This window comes from Salvelinus sp. IW2-2015, linkage group LG36 (genome assembly GCF_002910315.2).
Source record: "Salvelinus sp. IW2-2015 linkage group LG36, ASM291031v2, whole genome shotgun sequence".
Lineage (NCBI taxonomy): Eukaryota > Metazoa > Chordata > Actinopteri > Salmoniformes > Salmonidae > Salvelinus > Salvelinus sp. IW2-2015.
Genome location: NC_036875.1, coordinates 36379548 through 36394019, shown reverse-complemented (window position 1 = coordinate 36394019; position 14472 = coordinate 36379548). Strand labels below are relative to the sequence as shown.

Sequence of the window (14472 nt, the reverse complement as noted above, 5' to 3'; positions counted from 1 at the left end):
AAGCAACAGTAGATGGATTGATGACAATGAGTCTAAAGCATGAATAACTGAGACAGGAGCTCTCCTCAGTAGCCTGGGGGCCCAGGGCAGGACAGACAGAGACACAGACAGACAGGAGGCTTCTCCTCTGCTGCTGTCCCCCTACGGAAGAAGTGTGTGTCTGTGTTTGTGTGTGCATGTGACGCGTGTGTTTGTATACATGCATCGGCGTGTGTGTGCGCAACACACCGAGTTGAGGAGGGGGCTGGTATGTGCTGCATGGCTGTCATATTACCCACCATTCATCAGCGGTCCATCCTCCCTGCTCTGCACCAGCAGGGACTGGGATAATTAAGCTAAAATGCCAGATTATGCTTGGCTAAGCACAATTACATACAGAGCCGGTTGGCCCCGGCCCCGAGACAGCTCACACTAAATTTAGAGGCCATTCTAAATCAACTAATCGCTATACCTGAGTACACAACATTCTTCTTCCTCTAGTTTATAACCTTCCCTCCCTCCCTCCCTCCCTCTCTTGTCAGCTGTTGTTGGAGCTCAGAGAGGACAGAAGAAGAAGAGGTTGAGAAGAACATACTCCAAAGTAGAGCATTTAGTGGGCCAGTTAAAAACAGACCGGGGTAATGCGACAAAAAGTTGCGACTCTGCCCCCCGACAGAACACTATTTGTCAGCGTTTGTTACCATTGGGAACAAAGGGGGTGGAGCCGGAAGTCCCATCAGAGACGTTTAAAGATGGTGACCTGATGTTCCGAACCTCTTGGGTCCAACAGCTTGGAGTTAGCAGGTGAGGCTGAATGCTACTCAGCAGGAAGATGTGGTATGGTGACAACAGAGATGAATTCAGCTTTTTTTGGCCTGTTTCTATAACTTTAAGGGAGCTATTAAATGTAACTTGGCTAAATTAATTCAATATGCATGCATATTGTAAAGAGCTGTTTTGTAGATTTGTCCTCATGACAAAGGAAGGAAATTGACTTTAATCATCAAAAGCATTTTCAGTACCAGTCAAAAGTTTGGACACACCTACTCATTCAAGGGTTTTTCTTTATTTTTACTATTTTTACTAATAATAGTGAAGACATCAAAACTATGAAATAACACATATGGAATCATGTAGTAACCCAAAAAAAGTTTTAAACAAATCCAAAACTATTTTATGAGTAGTCACCCTTTGCCTTGATGATAGATTTGCACACTCTTGGCATTCTCTCAACAAGATTCATGAGGAATGCTTTTCCAACAGTCTTGAAGGAGTTCCCACATATGCTGAGCACTTGTTGGCTGCTTTTCCTTCACTCTGCGGTCCAACTCATCCCTAACCATCTCAATTGGGTTGAGGTCGGCTGATTATGGAGGCCATGTCATCTGATGCAGCACTCCATCACTCTCCTTCTTGGTCAAATAGCCTTTACACGGCCTGGAGGTGTATTTTGGGTGATTGTCCTATTGAAAAACAATTTATAGTCTCACTAAGCATTTATAGTCTCACTAAGCATTTAAAGTCTCACTCAGCACAAACCAGATGGGATGGTGTATCGCTGCAGAATGCTGTGGGGTAGCCATGCTGGTTAAGTGTCACCAGCAAAGCACCCCCACACCATCACACCTCCTCCTCCATGCTTTATGGTGGGAACCACACATGCGGATATCATCCGTTGACCTACTCTGCGTCTCACAAAGACACAGCGGTTGGAACCAAAAATCGCAAATTTGGACTCATCAGACCATTGGACAGATTTCCGGTCTAATGTCCATTGCTCGCGTTTCTGGCCCAAGCAAGTCTCTTCTTATTATTGGTGTCCTTTAGTAGTGGTTTCTTTGCAGCAATTTGACCATGAATGTCTGATTCACGCAGTCTCCTCTGAACAGTTGATGTTGAGATGTGTCTGTTACTTGAACTCTGTGAAGCATTTATTTGGGTTGCAATTTCTGAGGCTGGTACCTCTAATGAACTTATCCTTTGCAGCAGCGGTAACTCTGGGTCTTCTTTTCCTATGGTGGTCCTCATGAGAGCTAGTTTCATCATAGCGCTTGATGGTTTTTGTGACTACACATGAAAAAACTTTCAACGTTCTTAATTTTCCACATCGACTGACCTTCATGTCTTAAAGTAATGATGGACTGTCGTTTCTCTTTGCTTATTTGAGCTGTTCTTGACATAATATGGACTTGGTCTTTTACCAAATAGGGCTATCTTCTGTATACCACCTCTACCTTGTCACAACATAACTGATTGGCTCAAATGCATCAACTTCTTATTGCTGGGATCCCGTTAATGGGATCGATTTGACAACAGCCAGTGAAAGTGCAGGGCGCCAAATTCAAAACAACAGAAATCTCATAATTAAAATTCCTCAGACATACAAGTATTTTACACCATTTTAAAGATAAACTTGTTGTTAATCCCACCACAGTGTCCGATTTCAAAAAGGCTTTACGACGAAAGCACAACATATCATTATGTTAGGTCAGCACCTATTCACAGAAAAACACAGCCATTTTTCCAGCCAAAGAAAAGAGTCCCAAAAAGTATAAATAGAGATAAAATTAATCACTAACCTTTGATGATCTTCATCAGATGACATTCATAGGACTTCATGTTACACAATACATGTATGTTTTGTTCGATAAAGTTCATATTTATATCCAAAAATCTCAGTTTAAATTGGTGCGTCATGTTCAGTAATGTTTTGCCCTCAAAACATCCGGTGATTTTGCAGAGAGCCACATCAATTTACAGAAATACTCATAATAAACATTGATAAACCTCTCGTTAATGCAACCGCTGTGTCAGATTTAAAAAAAACTTTACGGAAAAAGCACACCATGCTATAATCTGAGTACAGCGCTCAGAGCCCAAAACAACCATCAAGATATCCGCCATGTTGTGGAGTCAACAGATGTCAGAATAGCATTATAAATATTAACTTACCTTTGATGACCTTCATCAGAATGCACTCCCAGGAATCCCAGTTCAACAATAAATGTTTGATTTGTTCCATAAAGTTCATCATTTATGTCCAAATACCTCGTTTTTGTTCGCACGTTCAGTACACAATCCAAACTCACGACGCGCGGGCAGGTCCATGCGAAAGTTCAGACGAAAAGTCATATTACAGTTCGTAGAAACATGTCAAACGAAGTATAGAATCAATCTTTAGGATGTTTTTAACATAAATCTTCAATAATGTTCCAACCGGAGAATTCCTTTGTCTTCAGAAATGCAATGGAACGCAAGCTAACTCTCTCACGTGAACGCGCCTGGTCAGCTAATGGCACTCTGCCAGAACCCTGACTCAAAGAGCCCTCATTCCACACTCCTTCACAGTGGAAGCATCAAACAAGGTTCTAAAKACTGTTGACATCTAGTGGAAGCCTTAGGAAGTGCAATATGACCAATATCCCACTGTATCTTCGATAGGCAAAGAGTTGAAAACCTACAAACCTCAGATATCCCACTTCCTGGTTGGATTTTTTCTCAGGTTTTTGCCTGCCATATGAGTTCTGTTATACTCACAGACTTCATTCAAACAGTTTTAGAAACTTCAGAGTGTTTTCCATCCAAATCTACTAATAATATGCATATATTAGCAACTGGGCATGAGTAGCAGGCAGTTTAGTCTGGGCACCTTATTCATCCAAGCTACTCAATACTGCCCCCAGCCATAAGAAGTTAAGGAAAGAAATTCCACAAATTAACTTTTAACAAAGCAAACCTGAAATACATTCCAGGTGACTACCTCATGAAACTGGTTGAGAGAATGCCAAGAGTGTGCAAACCTGTCATCAAGGCAAAGCGTGGCTACTTTGAAGAATCTCAAATATATTTTGATTTGTTTCTCACTTCTTTGGTTACTACATGATTCCATATGTGTCATTTTATAGTTTTGATGTCTTCACTATTACGCTTTGCCTTGATGACAGGTTTGCACACTCTTGGCATTCTCTCAACCAGTTTCATGAAAATAGTAAAAATAAAGAAAAACCCTGGAATGAGTAGGTGTTTACATTTGTTGACTGGTACTGTATGTGTTGAGTTTTCTAGGTCCTGTGTGGCTCAGTTGATAGAGCATGGCGCTTGCAATGCCTTCGATTCCCAAAGGGGACCAGTATGAAAAAGTACCTAAATGTATACACTCACTACTGCAAGTCGCTCTGGATAAGAGTGTCTAGTAAATTGTAAGATGTATTAACACTATTATTCAACACTATGGAGGTACTTCCAAAATGGAAATTATTTTAAGTGCATTTAGTACTAAAACAGACATCGCTACAGTACATCAGCTAAATTAGACCTCAATCAAATGTCCAATTGCACACCCAACATAATATCTAATACGAAGCATTTCTTTGATATCGATAACACAATTAGCATGCCCTCCACTGTGCCACTATGAGAGATGAGGGAGATTGTGAGAATCTAATCAAACGCCCCCCAGTCTAACACACTGACTGACCGAAAGGCCTGAGACCACTAATAGGCTCCTGTGCCACTCACCCAGTCTGGGTGGCAGTGAGTGTGTGTGTTTTTGTGCTTCTCTGTGTGTGTGCGCGTGTCTCTCTTGGTGCGTTTGTGTGTGTGTGTGTGTGTGCGTACGTGTTTGTGTATGCCAGCGTGTGTGTACTGTATGTCGGTCTAGTTGTCAGTGTGGGTGTGTGAGGAGTTGTCTAGTTGTCAGGGTGTGGGTGTGTGAGTGTCCTCACCTTAAAAGACTCCATGTCTGAGAGCAGACAGGCACTCTGCATGCGAGCGCGGAGGTGGACACCCTCGGCTGACGTGCCCAGTTTGGCCAACACCTCCGACTGCTCCTCCAGCAGGTCCTCTGCCATGGGCGCTGGCTCCTATGGAGTGGGAAAGAGGACATTCAGGGTTTCAGTGTGTTTTAGGGGGTTAATTGTGTGTAAGAAGTAGCATGGGTGTGTGTGTGTTGCTTTTCGAGACACGGAAGCCGGAAACCAACCCTAAACATGTAACTATATGTTCCAGGAAATACAACACAGTACTTATTAGTGTGTGCGTATGACACTAGGTTTGGCCCTGTCAGTTACTCTGAGCAGGACAGAGGACAGACTGACAGCTTGTCAGATTCATTAGGGCCCTGTGGAACACTGGAACACCTGAGGCACCCACAACCCTCTGCCAGAACACCCACAACCCCCTACCAAACCCCCATCAGCCCTGGCTAATGAACACTGCTTCTGTCTGGTAGAGCCATGTCCACAGTCCACAGTCCTGTCTAGTCTCCATGTTCCTAAAGGGCAACTGAACACTGCACAATGTTCGCTAAAGTCTGTCTCGGTTCCACAACTGGTAAGGCAAGTCATGATCACAGCCACTCAGGTTCATAAATCAAATGGTTATTTGAATTAACACAAAAGACTGACTGTAGAGGGGGTCGGCCGAACTTGCCTGATGAGTTCCCTTGCTCGAGATTTGACAACTTGTGTTAGCTCCCAGGGCTAAAGAACAGGCTTTAGCTCAGAGGGCTAACACTGTTGTGAGTCACACAGAAAACACAGGTTCAATCCCCAGAGAGTTATGTACAAGATTCACTAGTTCAGATAAAGCTGTTAAAAGGAAAGTCCCTCATTTCATAGAGAATAAAAAGGAATTCTGATTCTGATTCTGCAGCCTGGCCAGGTCCTACTAATCACCCCAAACAGGCACCCAAAACAATGACTAACAGCCCCCCGACCCCAAAAAAAACAAAAGTACCCAGAACAACTGCAAACAACCCCAAACAGGTACACAAAAAACCCTAAAGTACCAAAAACAACCACAAACAGGTACCTCCAAACAACAAAAGTAGCCAAAACAGTAGCCAAAAACAACCTAAAACAACCACAGACCGCAGTTTTTCCACATAGTCGGCCCGGGGATTCGAACCAGTGACCTTTCATTTACTGGCCCAACCGCTAGGCTACCAGGCACCCCACTATTATCACATTGTGGTTGTTTTGGGTACTTTTGGGTTGTTTTGGGATACCTGTTTGTGGTTGTTTTGGGTACTTTTGGGTTGTTTTGGGTACCTGTTTGTGGTTGTTTTGGGGTACTTTTGGGTTGTTTTGGGGTACCTGTTTGTGGTTGTTTTGGGTACCTGTTTATGGTTGTTTTGGGTACTTTTGGGTTGTTTTGGGTACCCTGTTTGGTGATTGTTTTGGGTACTTTTTAGGTTTGTTTTGGGGTACTGTTTGTGGTTGTTTGGGGTACTTTTGGTTGTTTGGGTCCTGTTTGTGGTTGTTTGGGGTACTTTTGGTTGTTTTGGGGTACTTTTGGGTTGTTTTGGGTACCTGTTTGTGATTGTTTTGGGTACTTTTTGGTTGTTTTGGGTACTTTTCGGTTGTTTTGGGGTACTTTTCGGTTGTTTTGGGGTACCTGTTTGTGGTTGTTTTGGGTACTTTTGGGTTGTTTTGGGTACCTGTTTGTGGTTGAATTGGAGTACTTTTGGGTTGTTTTGGGTAGGGCTGCGCAATATCCATATTGCAAAAGCCTGCGATTTTTTTAAACACTATTCAGCTGCGTGTAAAATCTATTCAAATACATACTGAACAAAAATATAAATGCAACAATTTCAAATATTTTACTGAGTTACAGTTTATATAAAGGAAATCAGTCAATTGAAATACATTCATTAGGTCCTAATCTATGGATTTCACGACTGCTCCACATCCGGTATCTTGAGTAAGGAGAAATGCTCACTAACAGGGATGTAAACAAATTTGTGCACAAAATTTGAGTGAAATAGATTTCTAGATCTTTTTATTTCAGCTCATGAAACATAGGGCCAACCCTTTACATGTTGCGTCTATATTTTTGTTCGGTGTAATGAAGGTCCCCTGGAAACACTGACCACGAGCATTTCACTACTCCCGCAATAACATCTGCTAAACACGTGTATGTGAACAATACATTTGATTTGGTTCCTGGTATCCTGTCAGAACCATTCCTATACCTGTGTTTTTTATTCATTGTCATGCTAAACAACACCATATAATTGTACACGATAAGGCGTGTTAAAATATCTTTGCACAGCTCTGCTGTAGTTGTAGTCGAGTACTGTAGAATGCTTCTCAACCAATGCTTGTTTTGACCAACCCGTTGTATAAATATGCCATTTAGCAGACCCATTTGTGACCAAGCTTTAACTTCCTGACTGATGTCTTGAGATGTTGCTTCAATATATCCAAATAATTTTCCTGCCTAATGATGCCATCTATTTTGTGAAGTGCACCAGTCCCTCCTGCAGCAAAGCACCCCCACAACATGATGCTGCCACCCCCGTGCTTCACGGTTGAGAGGGTGTTCTTCGGCTTGCAAGCGTCCCCCTTTTTCTTCCAAATATTACGATGGTCATTATGGCTAAACAGTTCTATTTTTGTTTCATCAGACCAGAGGGCATTTCTCAAAAAAGTACAACCTTTGTCCCCATGTGCAGTTGCAAACCTTAGTCTGGCTTTTTTATGGCGGTTTTGGAGCAGTGGCTTCTTCCTTGCTGAGCGGCCTTTCAGGTTATGTCGATATAGGACTCGTTTTTACTGTGGATACAGATACTTTTGTACCTGTTTCCTCCAGCATCTTCACAAGGGCCTTTGCTGTTGTTCTGAGATAGATTTTCACTTTTCGCACCAAAGTACATTCATCTCTAGGAGACAGAACACGTCTCCTTCCTGAGCGGTATGACAGCTGCGTGGTCCCATGGTGTTTATACTTGCGTTTATATTGTTTGTACAGATGAACATGGTACTTCAGGCGTTTGGAAATTGCTCCCAAGGATGAACCAGACTTGTTGAGGTCTACAATTTTTTTCTCTGAAGGCTTGGATGATTTTTTTGATTTCCCATGATGTCAAGCAAAGAGGCAGTGAGTTTGAAGGTAGGCTTTGAAATACATCCACAGGTACACACTAAAATGATGTCAATTAGCCAATCAGAAGCTTCTAAACCCATTACACAATTTTCTGAAATTTTCCAAGCTGTTTAAAGGCACAGTCAACTTAGTGTATGCAAACTTCTGAACGACTGGAATTGTGATACAGTGAATTATAAGTGAAATTATCGGTCTGTAACAATTGTTGGAAAAATGACTTGTGTCATGCACAAAGTTGATGTACTAACCAACTTGCCAAAACTATAGTTTGTTAACAAGAAATTTGTGGAGTGGTTGAAAAACAAGTTTTAATGACTCCAACCTAAGTGTATGTAAACTTCCGACTTCAACTGTATGTATGTGTATATATATATATATATATATATATATATATATATATATATATATATATATATATAATTATATATATATATAATATATATATATATATATAGTTCCAGTCAAAAGTTTGGACACACCTACTCATTCCAGGGTTTCTTTATTTGTACTATTTTCTACATTGTAGAATAATAGTGAAGACACCAAAACTATTAAATAACACATTTGGAATGATGTAGTAAAAGTTTTTCATTATTTGTCTACTCTTGCTCTCATATACACTAGACTGATTTTCAGGACCTCGAGCTTGGCTTAGTGTGATGAAACCATTCATATTATACCTGTGTTTGAAGGGATAGTTCACCCAACAACCGTATTCCCTATTTAGTGCACTACTTTTAACCAGAGCCCCATGGGCCCTGTTCAAATGTGTGCACTGTATAGGGTATAGGGAGCTATTTAGTACGCAGAAGAGTTTGGAGGTATAAATAGTGGAGGAGAGGAGCGGTGGCCAAACACTTTACCCACTGAAGACTAATTAAACCCAGGGAAGGAAGGTGAGACTGCCGAGCAGAGCAAGTGTGTGTGAGCAGAGCCAATCCGCCTCATTACAAATGAAGTGGCATCGCCATGAATCTAAAACACCTATCTCTGCCTGCCCCCACTCTGTTCCCCTACCCTATCCCTGCTGTTTAAAAGACAGAGAGAGGGAGGAGTGTGAGAGGAGAGAGGAAGATGGATAGGGAGAAAGAGAAAATGTGTTAGAGAAGGAGAGAGAGCGAGGAAATGTCTGAAAGGGACTAGAAGAAAACAAAGTGGAGACAGAGACATACAGACATAGCACAGACATACAGATAATCGATAGATGGATGTAGGAAGAGAGAGACAGAAGCGGAGAGAAAGTGTCATGGAGAGGACAGACAGCAAGAGAAAGACAAAAGAGAGGAAACAGACTTAAGGGATAGTGGGTGTGATATATGACAGATAGAGAGACACGTTTGGAGAAAGGTGTGTGGATGAAAGGGAGAGAGACAGGTGAAGAAAAGACATGTACAAAAATCTCCACATGATACACCAGCGTGTGTGTCTGTCTGTGTGTGTGTGCGTTTGTGTCTGGCGACGCCCATGCCCCGCCCACCAGAGGATCAGTCTTCTTCAGCCCTCTACTTCCTGTGTTTGAGGGGTGAAAAATCCACTTAAATATCACTAGATTGATGGCTTTCATTTTAATCCTGCTCGTGCCTGTAGTTTTTTCCCGTTAACGTTACGACCTCAGAAGTGACCTGCCAAACATCCCCCGGTAATGGCTGAAATGGGCTCAATGGAATACTACAGTTAAAATGTTTAATAAATTAGATGAGCTGAAATGAAAGTAACTTCCGAAAATGAACACTCAGATTATAGTGATATCTCTGACCTTGCAAACATTGTAAAGTATAGGTGTAATCTAGAGCCAATCGCGTTGATTTTTAATCCGAAGGTAATCTGCTATTGACACACTTGTCGAATTTTGCACAACAGAACGTGACAACAGTAATTAATGAGGCAGTCTAGACAGATCAGGTTAGTGCAGGTAGGCATGGACAGAGCACAGCCCTTTTCCACCCCTTTATGTTAATCTATCCCTATATATAGCCTACCATTATATTTATGCAAATGAGGCACATCTAACTTTCATTATTTTAATACAAAATATTTTTTACAAATACCTCATATCATTACAAAATGTATATATGAGCACAATCTAAGAAAAAATGAGAAATCTGATAATAAATTGAATAGCTGAACTATTCTTATTTGTCCGTGCCATTAGAACTATTCTTATTTGTCCGTGCCATGAATATCTGATAAATTTTTGTTTGGAGTATCTTCAGCCATTGTCCAACAGTTGTTTTTATTAGAATTGTGTGTGTGTGTGATGGAGATTGTGCACGGCCCAGACAGCCACCGCAGCAGCAGCCTCAGAGCCTGTGTGAAGCCGTCGGGGCCGTTCTAGAAGAAGTGCTGACACTCGTTTATTTTACACTCACACCCTTCATCCATCTCTCCCTCACCGCTCCACACAGCGCATGATCGTTCCGCTCTCTTAACTAGGCAAGGCATCCATCCTCGCCTCGCCTTTTCCCAACATCTGCTATGTGTGTCCGTGTGTGTCAGTGTACTGCGTGTCCGGGGTCGTCTTTGTGTGTGTGGATAGAAACCGACTTCAGACAGCCTGGGCCACATTCTCCCCTCCTCAGTGACCGCCTATCGCCTCGTGTTAATCATTGACGAGGGTCAGCCTCAACCCATTGCATTAATTAGCTCTACTTTTCAGCCCCGTCTATAATTGATGAGGAGGAGAGGAGCTACAAATCACTCCAGGAGCTGGGCTCTGGGTTCACACAAACAGCAGGGAGAGAGGGAGGGATGGTGGGCGGGAGACACGGAGGGAGGGAGGAGGGACAAAGGGAGCGAGTACACAGAAGAAGGAAGGATGCAGGTTGGGAGGGAGGAGACACACTCATAGCATAGAGGCTAAATCAGTGGTGGTCACCACATTTGAGAAGACATTGCCTTTATAATCAGATGTATTATAGTAGCTATCTGCCCCCAAACGCCTTGGACAATTAGAGGCTGAGCACTACTGCTTTTGTGGAGTTGAATCTGTCAGTCTCGGTGTCACGTCATGCTTCTCATTACCATACTTATTAAGATCAACCCTTTATCTGTGACTTTTAAAGATAATTAGGGGTTTTATGTTACAACTATGATTTATTACAAGTCTGTGAAAAATGAAATATGCACTGTGTGCATGTACTGAATTCGTCAGGTACTGCGTTAAAATGATTTATGGTACCACAGTAACAATGAGTTACTGGATCGTTACAATATAGTAATGAATAGATCAATGTGCTAGAGTGGTGCAGATTGTACAGTAATCTACAATGGCTGGCTGTGTGTCTAAACAGTGCCATTGATAATGATATGGTAGGTATTTGAACATACACTATATACAAAAGTATGTGGACACCCCTTCAAATTAGTGGATTCAGCTATTTCAGACACACCCGTTGCTGACAGGTGTATAAAATCGAGCACACAGCCATGCATTCTCCATAGACAAACATTGGAAGTAGAATGGCCTTACTGAAGAGCTCAGTGACTTTCAACGTGGCACCGTCATAGGATTCCTTTCCAACAAGTCATTTAGTCAAATTTCTGCCCTGCTAGAGCTGCCCCGGTTAACTGTAAGTGCTGATATTGAGAAGTGGAAACGTCTAGGAGTAACAACGGCTCAGCCGCAAAGTGGGAGACCACACAAGCTCACAGAATGGGACCGCTGAGTGCTGAAGCGCATGGCACATAAAATTGTCTGTCCTCAGTTGCAACGCTCACTACCGAGTTCCAAACTACCTCGGGAAACAACTTCAGCACAAGAACTGTTCATTGGGAGCTTCATGAAATGGGTTTCCATGACTGAGCAGCCGCACACAAGCCTAAGATCACCATGTACAATGCCAAGAGTCGGCTGGAGTGGTGTAAAGCTCACCACCATTGGACTCTGGAGCAGTGGAAACGCGTTCTCTGGAGTGATGAATCACGCTTCACCATCTGGCAGTCCCACGGACAAATCTGGTTTGGCAGATGCCAGGAGAACGCTACCTGCCCCAATGCATAGTGCCAACTGTAAAGTTTGGTGGAGGAGGAATAATGGTCTGGGGCTGTTTTTCATGGTTCAGGCCACAGCCCTTAGTTCCAGTGAAGGGAAATCTTAAAGCCACAGCAGACAATGACTTTTTAGATGATTCTGCGTTTCCAACTTTCTGGCAACAGTTTTTTTTATTTAACCTTTATTTAACTAGGCAGGTCAGTTAAGAACGAATTCTTACTTACAATGACGGCCTAGGAACAGTGGGTTAACTGCCTTGTTCAGAGGCAGAACGACGGAGTCTTACCTTGTCAGCTCGGTGATTCGATCTAGCAACCTTTCGGTTACTGGCCCAACACTCTAACCACTAGGCTACCTGTGCACATGTCCCCCGTGCACAAAGTGAGGTCCATACAATTGAGATGGTTTGGGATGAGTTGGACCACAGAGTGAAGGAAAAGCAGCCAAAAAGTGTTCAGCATGTGTGGGAACTCCTTCATGATTGTTGGAAAAGCATTCCAGGTGAAGCTGGTTGAGAGAATTCCAAGCTTGTGCAAAGCTGTCAGCAAGGCAAAGGGTGTCTACTTTGAAGAATCTCAAATATAAAATATATTTTGATTTAACACTTTTTTGGTTACTACATGATTCCATATGTGTTATTTCATAGTTTTGATGTCTTCACTATTATTTTACAATGTAGAAAATAGTAAAAATAAAGAAAAACCCTTGAATGAGTAGGTGTTTCCAAACTTTTGACTGGTACTGTACGTAATATACCCAAGTTACATGGGTGTACAGGGGTGTGGTGCTTGTATTACAGTATATACGGTAATATTCCTGAGCGAAAGGGATATACAGGGGCATGTACTACAGTATATACAGTATTATAAACTGGGTGGTTCAAGCCCTGAATGCTGATTGGCTGACAGCCGTGGTATATCAGACCGTATACCACGGGTATGACAAAACATATATTTTTACTGCTTTAAAACTACGTTGGTTTATAATAGCAATAAGGCACCTCAGGGGTTTGTGGTATATGGCCAATATTCCACGGCTAAGGGCTGTATCCAGGCACTCCGTGTTGCGTCGTGGTATATTGGCCGTATACCACACCCCCCTCTGGCCTTATTGCTTAAATATACCTGAGTGGCAGGGATGTACAGGGGTTCCTTGGAGTTGAGCAGGGTCAACTTCCCTTGGGGGTGGAGCCGACCCTCCGGCTTGCCCGCCTTGGCCCCGTCCTCTTTAGCCCCGCCCTTCTTGCCGTCTGTAGACGGACCGTCCTTCACCACCTCTGTGTCGCTCAGGCACTCAAAGAACTCGTCTTCGCTCTCGCTGTAGCTCCACGTGTCCCGTGACTTCCCAGTAGACACCTCTATCGCGCCTTCCACCGTCGCCGCACTCTTCGGTCCCAGGCACCCATTCTCGGTCGACCCTGACACTTTCCTCTCCCTCTTTCTCCCTCCTTTCGCCATTTTCCTCCCGTCAGCCCTCGCTCTCTTCCTCTCGGTGCAGCAGTTGAGCATCTTGGAGAAAGACACACAAGCAGCAGAGGGCAAGCTTTTGGGAGGTATGTGTGTTTGAGCGCGTGTGTGTAATTCTGCCCGGTACAACCTTATTCCTTTGGCCCTTATCGAGCCATTTCTCCTCAACATGTCCCTGTGTGCCCATAATTCTCCTTATGGGCACACAGGGACAGAGAGAGAAAGGCGAGAGAGGGGGAGGGAGCAGCGACGAGAGAGAGAGAGGGAGCAGCGATGAGAGAGAGAGAGAGCAGCGAGAGAGAGAGACTCAGCAGCGACGAAAGAGAGTGCAGCGACAAGAGAGAGAGAGGGAGCAGCGACGAGAGAGACTCAGCAGCGAGAGAGAGAGACTCAGCAACGAGAGAGAGAGACTCAGCAACGAGAGAGAGAGACTCAGCAGCGAGAGAGAGAGACTCAGCAGCGAGAGAGAAAGATCAGCGACGAGAGAGAGAGAGATCAGCGACGAGAGAGAGAGAGATCAGCGACGAGAGAGAGAGGGACTCAGCAGCGAGAGAGGGAGAAGCTAGAGAGGGAGTGAGCAGCTAGAGAGAAAGGGAGTCGTCGCTGATCCCCTTCTCTCTCTTTCTGTTGCTGCTCTCTCTCTCTTTTCGTCGCTGCTGAGTCTCTCTCTCTCTCCTCCTGCTGCCTCTCTCTCTCTCATCGCTGCTCCTCTCTCTTCTCGTGCGCACTCTCTTTCGTCGCTGCTGCCTCTCTCTCTCTCGTCGCTGATCCTCTCTCTCTCTCGTCGCTGCTCTCTCTCTCTCTCGTCGCTGATCCTCTCTCTTCTCTCGTCGCTGCTCTCTCTCTCTCTCGTCTCTCGTCGCTGATCTCTCTCTCTCTCTCTCGTCGCTGATCCCTCTCTCTCTCTCTTTTCGTCGCTGCTGCCTCTCTCTTCTCGCTGCTCCCTCTCTCTCTCTTTCTCGTCACTGCTCCTCTCTCTCTCTTTCTCGTCGCTGTCCTTTCTCTCTAGCTGCTCATCCCTCCTCTAGCTTTGCTTCCCTCTCTCGCTGCTGAGTTCCTCTCTCTCTCTCTCTCTCTCGTCACGCTCCCTCTCTCTCTCTTTTCGTCACTGGCTCCCTCTCTCTCTCTCTCCGTCACTTGCTCCGTTTC

The 14472-nt window shown here is 43.8% G+C and overlaps 1 pseudogene; it reads right to left on the bottom strand.

The window, feature by feature from the left end:
- LOC111959511 (rab3 GTPase-activating protein catalytic subunit-like) overlaps positions 1-14472 on the bottom strand; it is a 66002-nt pseudogene that overhangs the window by 29504 nt on the left and 22026 nt on the right.